At 40.2% G+C, this 14,590-nt stretch overlaps 1 protein-coding gene across 1 annotated transcript in view; it reads left to right on the top strand.

Annotated features, from left to right (window-relative positions):
- Window positions 1-13,212: 13,212 nt before the first annotated feature.
- Window positions 13,213-14,590, top strand: part of GALM (galactose mutarotase (aldose 1-epimerase)) — a 110,902-nt gene continuing 109,524 nt past the window's right edge. The window contains exons 1-2 of the mRNA XM_006882341.1: window positions 13,213-13,217; window positions 13,861-13,869. The gene's annotated coding sequence lies outside the window, so the exon portion shown is untranslated. The remainder of the gene's footprint in view (window positions 13,218-13,860; window positions 13,870-14,590) is intronic.

The following is a 14,590-nucleotide window of genomic DNA, read 5'->3' as shown; positions in this document are numbered from 1 at the left end:
TTTATGTTTCTTATAAAGATATTTGAAATGAATAAATCATTGAATGTGCAGAACTCTATCTTCTATCTCCAGCCTCATTTCTCTCACCAAGCCTGTGTTTTCCAGCTACTGATCCTTCTTCCCTGTTCCCAACTTTTGCTTTCCAGTGCTTTTTAGAAAGCAAGGATAAATTACTTCAGAATAATAACAAGGAGATTTTTTCACATACGTCAGCCTCAAATACACATCTATCTTTCTAATCTCTCTCACTCACCATCATCTTTGTAATCTCCTCAACATCTTGTTACACTATTATTACATCACTGATTTCCTTGGAATGATCTAGAAACAGGATGAAAAGAGAAAAGGAAAAGAAAGGACACAGAGAGGAGATCTATATCCAGGTAATTGAGTAATTCATTTGGAAGAGAAGGAGTCGTCAAAGGAGTCCATGACATTGGCTTTGAAAACAAAAAAAGTTCAACATTTTGAGAAACAAAATCAAAATGTTGCCCTAGAAAGAGATGTAGTGTGACTCTCAGGGACCAAAATATATCTCAACATTTTACCAGTGTTGAGTTAGCTATTTTTGTTAATGTGTCTTTTTCATTTTCCCCTAATTCTCTCATGAGTATGTGGTTTCTACTAAAATATCCTCCCTCCCCCTCTATCTTTCTTTTTTTTCAGTCCTGTTAGAATCTGCTCATATTCTTGATGTGGCTTTGTGTTAGAGCCCTTTTCTCTTTAAGGATACTTCATTGTCATGCTATCTTTGAGTGATTGTGCATCTATTAACAGCCCAAGTCATCTGCTGAGAAATGTTGTAACTCCAGCAGCTGCAAAACTTACCAACTCACATTTGAATGTTATCTTTTTCAAGTCTGAATAAAGTATGATTCCATTATGATGCTATCAAGTGCATTCATAATGCAAACATTCACAAACATTCTTTCCTTGCTAGCATGGAGCAATAGTCCATCTCTCCTGAACGAATGAAAACTGTGATCTGCTGTCTGGTTATAAACAATCTAATAAGTGAGGTCACACAGAGATGCTTTCAACCCTGCATATCAGAAAGAATGAAACTGCACAACCTTTCTCTTTGGGAGGGAAAATGCATATGTTTTCATTATTATTGTGGTAACTTAGCCTTAGTGAAGTGTGTCTTTTCTACAAAAATTTTTTTAAGAAATTCTGATGCACATAAAATGTGTAAATGATGGGAGAAAATGAGAACATTCAAATCACTGTGCAACTAAATAATGGTAAATTATAACAGTTCCTGACAATTACCTAGTTCTTAGGAAAAGTATTTACTATGGCAGCCACTGCATCAAATTACTTTTAGATGGGTCTTGAGCCCTACACATAAAAAAGGAAGCAAGAGAAAATTTATCTCTTAGGTCCCTGCTTGTTCAGCCTGGAAGCAAGAGGACTAGAGAAGACAATAATATAGTAACACTAACCTATTACATCTGCACCACGTTGTCCTCCTTACATGGTGCTTCAAATGAGCCCTTTTATAGATGGCCTTATGATGGGGGAATCAGTTCAGCTTTTTTAATTTCCTTACTGATATTTCAGAACAGACTTCCAGACTTTTTAACCTTAAAATAAGACTTTAAAGAAAATAAATAAGACTTTAGAAGATGGTGAGAAGGGCTTCTTCCTCTCATAGGGTCTATATGAGTCGCATATGACTCGACGGCACTTAACAACGTAGAGAGAGATCAGTTGGCCTAGTGGACCAAAAGTGTTGCTACCAAGCCAAACGTGGGTGACTCGTCGTATCTGCGGCCCTAAGGCCTGTTTTAAATTGTTGTTGGTCAAACATTCTTCTAGGCCTTATAGCCCGGTCGTGTCCACTTGCTGTACAGAGGTAACTTGGGGTCGCTGTGAAGCTGAACACTGTGACACTGATGTGTCAAATGCGATAATGGTTATCCATAGTGGACAGTGGTGGAGTTCACGGATTAAAACAAGCTTGGAAACAGGAATGGCATCCACTTCCGCAAATAGCTTGCCTCCAGAAACCCTTTGAACCTAGAGAAAGGATGAAAGTCACGCAAGTGTTGAGGACTTTTGTTCATAGGGTCGCTATGAGTTACCTACAACTCAATGGCACTTAACAACAACAATTTTAATGAATGTTTACAGAGACTTTGGATTTCCAGTCATTCATTGTTGCATTTTTCTCTCTGCCCACCCCTCTCCCCTCAGTTGGCTCTTCTCTTTGAAAAGTAAAAGGAAAATTCTTCCATTGTTAGACTATCTCTCCTCCCAAGTCCACTCCACTATGCAGCCTTTGTTCTAGACTCCTGTCATGACAAAAATACCTAATCATATATTATTTTGGAAAATGTTTTAATCATGCAGACAACTCTGATTTTCTTTAGAGATTACATGAATATATAGGAGTCCCTGTTCAACTACCAGCTGAAAGTTTACCAAGTTTGATTACAGAGGTCCCTCCAAAAATAAGTGTGGTACTCTATCTCCAAAAGCTTACAGTCTTAGAAACCCTGTGGAGCTGCGTTGCACCTGCACATATGAGGTGGCCATGAGTGGGAATCAATTCAAAAACAACCACCACCTTGTTATGAATCACAATTAGGAAGTCATGCCTCACTAAGAGTAAAACCTAAATTCAGGCTGTTTCCTCTGAGGAGAGAGAGAGGAGTGGGCTGTGGATGGACACACAGAAGAGATAAGTATATTTGTAATGTTTTCTCGTTAGTGAATTTGATGACATTTGAATTATTATCATTGTATCTTTATCCTTTTTTAATTGCAAACCTAAAATTTTTTAAACTTAGTTTTATGTTATATTGGTTTGCATATAAAATTAGTATGCATTGTGTTTCATTCATGCACGTCATGTTTCACACATTGGCAAGCCTAAAGTTTTTAGTAGTAAAGGATAATAGGAGGGAAAAAATTGCGTTTAACAAGACTGTTCAATTCTCAACTAGAAAACTTCATGGTTATTGAGTTGGAACTGACTCGTAGATGGCCTCTAGTGGGTTTTTCTAGTCTGTAGATCACAGAGGAGGGTATTACCCATCTTTCCCCCTCAGTGCACCTGACTGGAACCGCCTGGCAGCTGGGGCCTTTGGGCTGTGGACTGTATCACAGAGCTCCCTTGCACAAGTCTAGAAGACAGAAATATTGCATTCTCATTTATGATTTTTTTTTAATTAGAAGAATTTTTTTTCAATCAGGGAGCTTTTGGTGTCTCTAGAAATGAAATTTTTGGTTATGGAGCATCTGCTTATTAGTGGACTTATTTATATATATAAAAAATAAAATACTAGTAAGAATAATACTAACATTACCATAGATCATTTTTACATATACTGTTTATTTAAATTTATTTGCATATAAAATTCATTCATATACAGTGTGTTTCATTCATGTACACTGTGTTTCATACACTCCTTCATTCACATTATGTTTCATACAATCTTTCCCATACAATACATTTTATAAACCACTCATACATTATGTTCTCTTACCCAATCATCATTGATCTATGCTCACTATTACCCCATTTTTTTCAGGTCCCGCCTGGATCTTTCCTAATTCCTTCACCCCTCCCTCCACCCACCAAACTCTACAACATCATGATTTCCTTCCCCATTTTCCCTCCTCTTCCCCCTTTGGACTTTTATACACATCTTATTAGTTAGCCTTCTATTTTTACAATAATGGTCTTATGCAGTATTTGTCCTTATCTGGTCCAAATCTCTTTCTGGTAGTTAAAGTAAAAAGAAAATAAAAATGGGCATAAGGAAAAGAGACTTGACAGTTTGAGAGTGGTTGAAACAGAATGAACATCATTCAAACCTGCAACCTTCCAGAGTAGTAGCTCAGTTACATGGCAGGCAATTGAAAAGCCAGCTCAGTTTGCTGTAAGGACCTCTCACCTCTCTTTGGGCATAGTGTTCTGCTGCAGTGCTATCTGGCACAAATGCTCTTAGCAGTTTTCTTCACATTATCTCAAATATCTAAATAGAAAACCCCGGTTCTGGAACCTTTTGATTATTGTTGTTTGTCTGAGCTAAATACCTTCATGATTTCCTGTTTTCTCTCTTATCTAAAAACACTTGCAGATACAAAACTGAGCAGGATGTCATAGAGGGAATGTTGTAAACAATAATGATAATAATTACTCTAACTCTTAAACCATCCTGGTGATTTTCATTCTTTTAAGTAGTATTATCTCTCCCACAAATAATCCTCTGACCCGGAGGGTCCAATCTCTATAAATTTTAATTGATTCAAAGGACAATGGGTGTTAACGAGTTTTATTAGATTTGATCTTGGCTGCCTCAAAAAACGTTGGGTGACAGTTCCTATTTGAGGGCATCTTTTTCCATCCCAACACTGAACAGAGGCTCTGCCTTCCCACCAGCTTGTCCTGGCCTTGCAGAAAGGACATCCACCTATCCATCCATCCACGACTTGCAGAGCACAAGCTGGGCTCAACCAAGAGTGATCTAGCATAAGCTATGAAGGCCTCATCAAGTGATAGGTTCTGGAACTGCTGGGCTTCACCTCAGAGATGTGAGATCAGCAAGCTTTGCAAACAGGCAGAAGAGCACTCAGCAGGACTGATGATTGCCCAGGGAGAGCTCTGGGAAAGGGCTGCTTCAGTAAAAAAGCATTTGTGGCCTGACACTTTTCAGACTTGGCAGCACGGAGCTGCTCTGTCAGCGCTGCCATGTCCATAGCAGTCGTTGTGGAGAGACTGACCTTCTGAACCGGGACTGCAGCGCCTCCAGTTCACAACCAGATAGACGTGTTCCCTTTTAATCACTTACTATTTTGAATTAGATATTGGAGCCAAACGGGCCTGAGTTTGCATACCAGCTGTGCTTCCTTGACTCGCGTTTTCTCTGAGCCTCAGTTTTCTCTGCTGTGAAATGACAGCCGTTACACCTCTCTCACAGATGAGCCACATGAAAGCACCTCGCACGCACATCGCCTGGTGCACACCGTGCAAGGAACCGGTGCTCATTCTTCTCTCTTGTCCTCTAACCTGAGGCAGAATCGCCAGGATTCCAAAGTGAATCCCTCCCTTAGGGGTCTTCTGTGCGTGCGCAGTTCAAATGATTAGGTTGTGACTTCCGATCAGACACAAGGTTCTTTCCTCGGAGCATGACAGGCTTCCAGAAAGGAGGGGGTGGTGAGGGCCTCCTTGGGGGACCTGTCTCCTTCTGACTCCACCTGGCTCCTCACACAACCACACTTCTTTACAGAACGTGTGGTTAAGCCCAAAGAAACTGCCAATTCGGCTGTAGTTCTTGACCTAAATTCTATTTCAACCTTTCAACAAGAAGACCTCCTCCCCTACCTGAGGGAGAGGAGAGTTTGCCTGCACATCTTTGACGTCCTTTAACTGTAATTATCACCCTACATCACGGGTCTCCAACAGGCCAGAGAGTACAGTGGTTAAACCCCATCAGCCAAGAATGCAACGTCTCCGTTTCCTCAAGCAATCAAAAGGGTGTCCATCACCATCTTTTTTTATTTCCCAACCTCCCTGAAGTTAAATATGACTACATGACTATGCTCTGGCCAATGAAATGTCATGGGAAGTGGTATGTGTAATTTTCAGGTTGTCGCCAAGCCTTCCCCATTGCCCGCTGCTCTCACTCTCCATCACTCTACTTCTCTAAATATGGACAGATGACATACCACCTTAGTCAAAGAGACTGTAAGCTACCTCCTAGGGATGATAAAGCAATATGCTGAAGGAAGCCTGTGTCCCATGTTTAGCAGGACTGCCACATTAGCCTTGGATTACCTACTGAGAGAGGCAATCCACCAGGATCCTGGGCCTCTCTGAGCATCCTTCTAGGTGTACCAAGAACACAGGACCCTGGCCACTCTCTATTGAGTCATTTCTCAGGGTAGAGCTCTCAGTAAGCAACCTCGAGGAATGATTTAACAGCTCTTCCAAGAAAAATAGCAGGCTTACGTACCACACGCCATTGTTGTATCATCGAGTCAGAACCGACACATAACAGAACCAACCCTCCAGCATGTGGGATTTCAGAGTCAGTAACTTGCACGGGAAGAGGTTCCTCATCTTTCTCGTGTGGAGAATCTGGTGTATTTGAACCATATGCCTTTAGTTGGCAACATGATTCCTTACCACTAAGCCATCAGAACTCCCTCGCCACATATATGAAAGTGTGGAATTCCCAAGATTAACATTTCTCATCTATCTGTGTTGCAAACTCACTAGGGTTGCATAGGGTTGTCCTTAGTCCCTGTGGGTTGCCTTTACAAGTCCTGGATGGTATGAAAAACCAGCACCAACATGATCTTCATGCTGCTTGATATGCAGTGGGTAGTAAATTCTTGAATCTGAGTCAGGGATCTTGTGTCTTCTACCATCACCCACGAAATAGCACTGTATTAGCTTTCCAGCAGAACAAAATCCCAGAACCTGGCATACCTACTTCAGGGCTATTATTTAGAAAAGAAATCTGCTTGTCTAGTTTACTTCATAATCAGACAATCAGAAATCTGCTTGTCTGGTTTATTTATTTCATAAACCAGGCTTATTTCAGATTTCTGTTAAAGGCAGCCAAATCTAATCTTAACTAGTAAAAAAAGTAGCTTTTGGAAGTCATGATTTGGCAAGATAAAAAAAGTCTGCTTATTACTCTTCTCAAAATTTGATCATTCAAACAGAGCCAAATAGAGTCTATTCAAAAGCTAGAAAATATTTAAAAAGAAAAAGAGAAGCAGCATATTCTACTGGAGCTTTCTTGAACACGTACCATGCAGGCCTTGAGAAACCCATGATCTGAAAAGTTCTCATGAATAGCAAATATTGAAGGCACTGTTGCTGAATAGGAAATCTCCAAATTGGCTTCCAGCAAGATAAATATAAATGTAGCTTAAATGTTACTTTCTTTCAAGAATTATATTCCCCTATGCTTTTTTATCGAAACCCTCCATATGATGAAGAATGGAGCCCAGACGTCTGGAGAGCCTACGTTCCCCGGTGTGCCTCAGCCTCAGAGTTCTTTCTAGCACATCAGCAGCTTCTGTCCTTTACAAAACCAGCTGGCTAAATGAAAATGTTGAGAAAGGTTCAAACAAGGTGGTATCATTACCACATTAATCAGGAGACTGAGGCAGACCAAGATAAAGCAAAAATAGATATGAGGATGTGGCAACACCTGCCGCGGCAGCACTGACAAAATGTTGAAAGCTCTTCTGTGAGATACAGATATTTGATGTACAAAAATATCCTAAATGCTTGATCGTCTGCAGTCACCCCCTGCACAGTTATTTCTTATTAGCGACTTCTCACGGGTCCAAACTTTTTTAACATAATGAGTATACTATACCCCTTGCTTTTTTAGACAGCACAGAACGAAGCAGTGTTTTATTCAGTTGTACATAGGGTCCTTATAAGTCGAGGTGATGACAGCTACTAAAACAACGTCTTCAAACATTTTTTAAAGAGAAAAGCGAACAGGGGGCGGGTAGCGAGGAAAATGTGCAGCAATGAACGAATGGAAATCCAAGTTTTCTGTAAACTTTCATTACAATCACAACAAAAAATTATTTTTAAAAAATTCCCAAAACAAACCCTCACACTCTTTTTGGTGAGTGCATGTTGGTTTTGCCTGCCCGGCATCCATCTGGGGGAAAACATCCAGGTTTTCCCTTCAAGAGCCACTCTTCCTCACTCTCGGTCCATTACGATGTAAACAGGCTGTCTTTTCTCCACCAAGTGCCAGGTTATGCTTTAGAAAGGCACGTGACTCAAGCCTGCTGGGACAATACTGTTTTGAGTGAGAAGTTCGCTTTACACTGAGATTGCTACCAAAAGATAATGTAAGTCCAGGGATGCTTGAAATCCTTAGGTAAAAAAAGCAGTCCTAAAAGTAAGACCAACACAGTACAAAGTAGAACCACAAAGGGCAGGGTGTGGGTGAAGGAGGAAACAAACAAACCAAATAAGGCGTGTTTCTGGTTGTTCTGTGTGCCACTGAGCCAAAACTGACCCATAGCTGACCCTCGAGCGGGTTTTCAGAGGCAGTAAATCCCACGGGAGGAGACTGCTGATCCTTGTTCGGCAGCTGCTGTTGTATTTGAACTGCATACCTCTTGAAATTGCAGTGCAGCTTCTTACCACTAGGCCACCAGAGCTCGCTGAAGACCTGTGCATAGCGGCCCTTTTGCCTCCGGCAAGTTTGAGTTGGTGGTTAGTTTTGGAACGAAAAGAACTATCTCTTAAAAGCATTAAAAAAATAATAATTATAATTTTTTTCCAGCGAGCTCTGGTGGCCTAGTGACAAGAAGCTACACTGCAATCCTAGAGGTGCGCAGTTCAAATCTACCAGATGCTCCGCTGGAGCAGGAGGGACAATCTCCTCCTGTACTATTCAAATCTGATTTGAAGGTACACACACACACACACACACATTTTTTTAAAGTATTTCCACCACAAAGGGTGTCTAAATGTGACCATCTAGTGTCTAACACCGGGGTGGGGTAAAGGGGTAGGTACTTTTCTTTGGAAGATGGTTTGCATTTACATCTTTTTAACTTGTGTAGGGGTTTTAGACACAATTCTCAACACTGAGATTACAACAAATTTTGGATTTTCTACTGTTATGTGGGAATATTAGGTCCCCAGCAACATCATCTTATATAAGAATCAAGTGCTGCAGTGGAAGGCAAAAAACGCACCAAAAAAGCCCCAAAACAACCAACCAAAAAATGAAAAGGAGTCTGGTTGTGTAACCACAAAGTTGGTTGTTCAAATCCACTCCTGGATCCATAAGAAAAAAGGCCTAGTACCCTTCTCCTGTAAAGACTGTTGTTGGTAAGTACTGCCAAGTCAGTTCTGATTCCTAACTATCCTGTGTACAACAGAGCAAAATGCTGTTCACCCTCACAATCATGGGTATGTCAGAGCCCATTTTTTTCATCAATGTGCTAATTCATCTTGTTTTCTATTTTACCAAGCTATGATGCTCAGTTTTGGGGTTTGTTTGTTTTTTTAATGTTCACTATTATTTTCTGGTAGTTCCCTGTTGATGTAGCTCTGACAAGGACATCATACTCTAAAAAGTAAAGCCAAAAGTCCTATTATGATCCACTTGGTTCTAACTCACAGCAACCCTCACCAAAGATTACAGCCCAAGAAACGCACTGTCTCCTCTCCTGCGATTAACAGCCTCAGAACACAGCCAGAGAGCTCTGGTGGCCAAGTGGTAAAAAGCTGCTCTGCAATCTCAAAGGCATGTACCTTGAATCCACCAGCTGCTCAGTGGGAGAAGGATGACAATTTTCTTCCATGTGATTTACTGCCTCTGAAAACCCACTGGAGGATCAGCTATGGGTAACTTCTGACTCAAAGGTATTTAACAACATAATACTCCTGGAAAGAGCAGTCAAGAAGTCAAAAGACTTGTTGCATTGGAAAAAATATCCTGTAACAGGCCTCTCCAAAGTGCTAAAGAGCAATGATGTCAGTTTAAAGACTAAGGTACACCTGATGCAAGCTATTGTTCTTAGGTGCTGTTGAGTACAACATATAGTGACCCCATGAACAACAGATCTAAGCCCTGTCCTATCCTGTGCCATCCTCATTCTTTCTGACACACTAGAGTCCATTGCAGCAATCCACCTGGTCAAGGGTCTTCCTCTCCTTCATCATCCCTCCACATTCCCAACCATAATGTTCCTCTCCAAGAAATAACTTCTCCTAGTAACATGCATGAAGTAGCACTCTAGCTACACCTTCTCCAAGACATACCTGTTTGTTCTCTTCACAGTCTATCGAATATTCACTACCTTCTCCAACGCCACAACTCAAAGTTATCAACTCTTCTTTTGTCATCCTTAGTCATTTATCAGCTCTCTGATACACAGCAAGTGACTGAAAAGATGTACCTTAGTCCTCAAATTTACATCATCGCTCTTCTATAATTTGGAGAAATCCCTGACTACAGACTTTCCCAACACAAGTATGTCTCTTGATTTCCTGACTGCTAATACCCAATATATGGATTGTGGATCCAAGTAAGATGAAGTCGTTGACAATCCCAATCTTTATCTATCATGACATTGTCTATCTGTCCAGTGGTGAAGATTTTTGTTTTCTTGATATTGAGATGCAATCCATATTGAAGGCTGCAATCTTTGATTTTCTGCAGCAAGTGCTTCAAGTTCTCTTCACTGTCAGTAAGCAAGATTTTTAAACTTCAATTAATATTAAAAAATAATAAAATAAAAATCTTGGGGGAAATTAAATACATGCTTTTTTTAGAAACACTGGAATGGAGCACATTCCATTCCATTCAGAATGCAGAACGAAGGAAAGAATTGTCAGAGAGGAGTGTATGGTGAGATATTATATGTATGACAACAATCTGCAACAAGAGGTTCATAGCAAATTGGAATGAAGGAGGGAGAAGGGAGAGGGGGGGAGAAAATGTGCAATAATCAATGAATAAAAACTCAACCTTTCTGTAAATATTCATTAAAATCACAATTTAAAAAAAAAAACCCACAAATTGCTGAAGAGTAAGGATGTCAGTTTAAAGATTAGGACATGCCTGATCCAAGCTATGGTCTTTTTGATGACTTGCTACACATCTGAAAGCTGCTGGATAAAGACTAAGGGCGACAGAATAAGAACCGATGTCTTTGAGTTGCGATGTTGGAGAAGAATATTTAAGATCCCATGGATTGTCAAAAGAACAAGCAAATATGTCCTGCAGAAAGTGCAACCAGGGTGCTCCTAGGAGGCAAAGTTGGTGAAGTGTCGTCTCACTTGTTTTGTGTATGTTTTAGGTTAGGAGAGGCATAACATCATGTGTTGTCTGCCTGATAGTTGAGCCACAGCATAGATTTTATTCCAAGTGCCAAGAGTGATGAAGGGCCATAGTCTTGGGGGTTCCACCAGTCTCTATAAGATAAGTATGCCTGACTTTTTCTATATTTTGTTCCACATTTTCTTCTACTCTGTGACCTACTGTGATCCCTTTGAGGATGGTCCATGGGGACAGCCAAGCACTACCTAGTTCCTTTGATTAACTCAGGGTTGTGAGGTTGAGGTTCTTGTGGCCCATCTTTCCTTTGAACATTTATTGAGTGCATTTTTGCTTTTCTTCCCTCTTCTTTGTTTCAGACAGAGAAAAAACCAGTAGTTACATTTTAGATGGCTGCTCAAAAGCTTTTACCACCCCACTCGCTGCTCACAAAAGTATAATGTAGAAAATGTCAATTGGACTAATGTTATGCCTAATTGACCTTATTTCATAAGCTCATCCCAAGTCACTATGAAAAAAAAACCTCATAGAATTTGGAAAAAAATTGGAGTCTTGCATTTAAATAGATTCTGTTGGCAAATTCTGAATAATTGGAGAGGCAGCAAAAGAAGATGGAAGAAATACACAGTCACTGTCTCGAAAGAATTGGTCAGGAGCCAATCATTTCAGGAGGTAGCATATGATCAAAAACTTAACAGTGCTGAAGGCAGAAGTCCAAGCTGCACTGAAGGAATTGGCAAAAAAATAAAGCTCCACGAATATGCAGGAAACCAACTGAGATATTTCAACAAATCGATGTAGTGCTAGAAGTGCTTGTCTGTGCCAAGAACTCTGAAGGACAGCTACCAGGCTAACCAACTGGAAGAAAGAGATCCATACCTGTGCCCATTTCAAAGAAAAGAGAGTGAACAGGGTGCAGAAAATATCAAACAATATTGTTAATACCATACACAGGTAAAATTTTGCTAAAGATAATTCAAAAGTGGCCAGAGCGGTACATCAACAGGGAACTACTGAAAATTGAAGCTGGAACCAAATGTTGATGTGCAGCTAGGAATATTTTGCTTATATTCTTGGAATCTTGGCTGAAAGTAGAAGGTACTAGAAAGATGTCAGCCCATGTTTTATTGAATATGCAAAGATATTCAACTGAATGGATCATAAATTAGTGACAACATCCAGAAAAACAGGATCTCTAGAACACATCAGTGACTGGGGTAATCGGGATGGGTGTGTCAGAGGCAATGCGATTGGCACAGGATAGAGCAGGATTTAGGGCTGTTGTACATGTGGTCGCTATGAGTCGCAAATGACTCGACGGCACATAACAACAACAGAACACATCATTGGGCTCAGGTGAAACCTGTACATACACAAAGAGTCAGTTGCTTTTAAAAAAAAAAAGACGACGGCAAAACAAGGAGATATGTGCATGGCTTACCATAAGGAAAAGTCTGTGTCAGGTTTGTATCATTTCACTAATTCAATCTGTATGCTAAGCACATAATCTGAGAACCTAGGCTATATGAAGAAAAATATAGCATCAGGATTAGAGGAAGATTCATTAGGAATTGTGATAAGCAAACAACCACATTGCTTGCTATAAAAAAAGAGGATTTAAAACACTAACTGATGATGCTCAAAGACTATGACCTACAGTGTGGATTATACCTCAACATAAATAAAAATTCTCAAAACTAGAATAATAAGCCACATTAAGAGGAATGGAGCAAAGGCTGAAGTTGTCAAAGGACTTTCTTTTTCTAGCATTCACAATCAATTCTCATAGAAGCAGCAGTAAAAAAAAAATTCAAATGATATTGACTAAGAAAACCGGCTGCAAAAGACCTCTTTAAAATGTTAGAGAGCAAGGATGTCACTTTAAAGACTCAGGTGTGCCTGCCTCAAGTAATAATGTTTTCAATTGCCTTATATGCATACGGATGTTAGACAATGAATATGAAGATCAAAGAACTGATACCTTCAAATTGTTATTGTTGTTTTTTTATTAAATGTTATGAGTTGTCTACAATTCAAAGCAATCCTATGAACAATGAATCTGAACCCTGCCCTTTTCTGTACTGTCCTCATCCTCTCTGACATACTCGAGCTTACAGTGACTATAACAGTTACTAGGTAAATCCATCTCTTTGAGGGTCTTTTTCTGTCCTTCTGATTGTAGTATTGGCAAAGAATACTGTTAGACCATGGATTGCCAAAACAACAAATAAATCTGTCTTGAAAGAAGTGCAGCCAGTATGCTCCTTGGATGCAGGTATAACAGGATGTCATATCACACACTTTGGGCATTTATCAAGAGCAACCAGTTCTTGGAAAAGAACATCATGCTTGGCAAAGCAAAGGGTCAGAGAAAGAGGCAGACCTTCAGTGGGATGGATTGACCACTAAATGCAACAGTGGGCTGCAGTATAGCAGGGTCTGTGAGAATGATACACGAGTGGGCAGGACTTTGATCCTTTGTGCATAGAGTTGCTATGAGCTGCAGCCAACTTAATGGCACCTAAGATCAACAGTGAAATCTGGTAACACTTCATTTTCAAGATTACCACCTTATGTCTCCATCAGCCTTGCAGGTGGAGAATCCCCCCACCCCACACTGCTGCTCATCTTTAAAGTACACAATATTCTTTTTAAGGTATCATTATGGGGCTAGGAAAATGAGGTGTTCTGATAAGAAAATTCAAGGTGAGTACCTAACATCTATAGATGCAGACATAATCCTATCAACTCTTCAGTGTGAAAGAAGAGTTAAATTAAGAACTGTGCTCCCTACATCTTAAAAGGGCATCATGTTATGGATCATTTCCTACCAAGGGAGCTCCCCTAGCAGTGCTTGGCAAGTGCATTTATTTCTCTCCATGACAGCCTGAACTTGGCAGAACATTGAGAACTGGTGACAGAAGAAAATTCCATTTTCAAGCTCATAGAAAAGATTTTGAAGACATCTTTACTTGGGCAGCACTGCCAACGGGCTTATGTATGAATCAGCCACAAACGTTAAGTGGGCTGTTGCAATTTGCAGAGTTTATGATAATTTCTAATGAAGCAGCACGCAAGAGTGCCTATCGGTTATTGTGTGAGTGTGGTGCAGCCTGTAATTTGGCTTGTTTGGGTCTTTGTGTTATTATATGTTGTGCTTCACTGAAGACGGTGGCAAGCTCTTTTTTCCTTTGCTATCAGAAATTCCTCTGCTTCATGATGGAGAGCGGGGACTTTGTGGCAAGAACGGTAAATATTCCACCAAACTATATGAACAGAAAAGGGTGAGAGATGGCTATCCTTTTATTAGCATCTGATTCCAGAACATGATCCTAAATCCCCTAATTTCCTAATTACAGTTACATTTCATCACTAACCAGCAATGTAGTTGGATATTGTCTGTAGAATCTAGGAACTAAGCCAAAAAGAGTGTCAAGGGAAAAAAGGGGGGCTGATTACGCAAATAGGCAGAGTGAAATGTGTCTTTTGGTTCCTATCATTCTTCTGCTTTGTGGAGTTATCAGATTCAGCCACGCAGCACACATGCTGCTGTATGTTATCTACCATTCTTATCAAGCTTAGCCTTTGTCCTTTGTTAACACAAGTTATTATGAAGAACATTCAAAGTGGCGCTTTCTCAAAAAGTTGCAAATAAAGATACCATTTGACCCAGCAATTCCATTACTGGGAATATACCCTAAAGAGACCATAAATGACATCCAAGTAGTTATATGTATACCCATATTTATCGCGGCTTTGTTTACAATAGCAAGGAGTTGGTAACAACCTAAATGCCCATC

Source organism: Elephantulus edwardii, unplaced genomic scaffold (genome assembly GCF_000299155.1).
Source record: "Elephantulus edwardii isolate Elephantulus edwardi_28Jun2011 unplaced genomic scaffold, EleEdw1.0 scaffold00019, whole genome shotgun sequence".
NCBI lineage: Eukaryota > Metazoa > Chordata > Mammalia > Macroscelidea > Macroscelididae > Elephantulus > Elephantulus edwardii.
The sequence above is the reverse complement of the archived record's forward strand: the minus strand, read 5'-3'. Positions and strand labels throughout refer to the sequence as shown.